This window comes from Mus caroli, chromosome 5 (assembly GCF_900094665.2).
Source record: "Mus caroli chromosome 5, CAROLI_EIJ_v1.1, whole genome shotgun sequence".
Taxonomy (NCBI): Eukaryota; Metazoa; Chordata; class Mammalia; order Rodentia; family Muridae; genus Mus; species Mus caroli.
This window is the reverse complement of record NC_034574.1, coordinates 112,788,820-112,789,863: the sequence shown is the minus strand read 5'-3', so window position 1 is coordinate 112,789,863 and position 1,044 is coordinate 112,788,820. Positions and strand designations below refer to the sequence as shown.

The following is a 1,044-nucleotide window of genomic DNA, read 5'->3' as shown; positions in this document are numbered from 1 at the left end:
TCTCTCTCTCTCTCTCTCTCTCTCTCTGTGTGTGTGTGTGTGTGTGTGTGTGTGTGTTTCCTCTCCTCCCCTTCCTCCCTCCTCCCACCACCTTTCTCACTTTTTCACTAGATATACCCCAAACTCTTGAACCACTATAGGACCTGCTGATTCCCCACCCCCACTCCCTTTCCACTTCCCATCCTCTTTACCCTCCTTCCATCTCCGTTGACTGCTCTGAGCCAGTGGTTGCAGGGAGGAAAGAAAAAGAGAGAAAGAAGGAAGGAAGGAAGGAAGGAAGGAAGGAAGGAAGGAAGGAAGGAAGGAAGGAAGGCAGGCAAGCTACAGTAATCAAGGCAGAACTCTGGGAGCCCAGCAATTTCAATGGCCCAGCCCTGCAGAGAACCAAGTCTGGATGCATTAGGCGTGTGCACACACCCATGGGCCTCTGCAGCCTCACCCCGATTTGATTTCTGTCTCCAATGCTGACCTCAGACAGAGAGTGGTGTGACCCTGCCTGGCCCCTTGCAGAGCCAGGACTAGCTGCCTTGACATCTCTCCTCCACTTCAGACTCATTGTCCCCCACCCTACCCCACTCCAAGATCTCTAGGACTTGGGAGAGAAGGTGCCTTAGGATGGGGGAACCAAGATCAAAGATGCCAAGAAATTGTTGTGTGTGCCCCCTCCTCAAGACACACACTGGAGTGTACACAGAGCAGTGCCCAGTTTTATTAAAATAATCAGTCACTGAGGGCTGGCTGGGGGTTTCAGCTGCCAGCGCTCCTTGGCCTGCCCTTAGCCTCTCTGAAGTCTGCAGTTCAGAGGGTGAATAAAAGCAGCCCACAGCAGAGGCACTGGAAGTAGCTCTTGCTGTAAGCAGAACCAGGTTGGGACAAGCACAAAATGTTGCTTGAAACAAATGCCCCAAATCACATTCTGTTTCCCTCTTCAGCTTCCTTGTATTCTCTAAGTATGGGGAGTCTTTTCTGGGACTCTAATTAGAAATTACATCCTTAGAGCCAAGGACTGGAGGGAGGGAGGGAGGGAGGGAGGGAGGGAGGGAG

General features: G+C 52.0%; 1 protein-coding gene across 3 annotated transcripts in view; it reads right to left on the bottom strand.

The window, feature by feature from the left end:
- Tbx5 (T-box transcription factor 5) overlaps positions 1-1,044 on the bottom strand; it is an 86,934-nt gene that overhangs the window by 49,054 nt on the left and 36,836 nt on the right. The window lies entirely within an intron of this gene.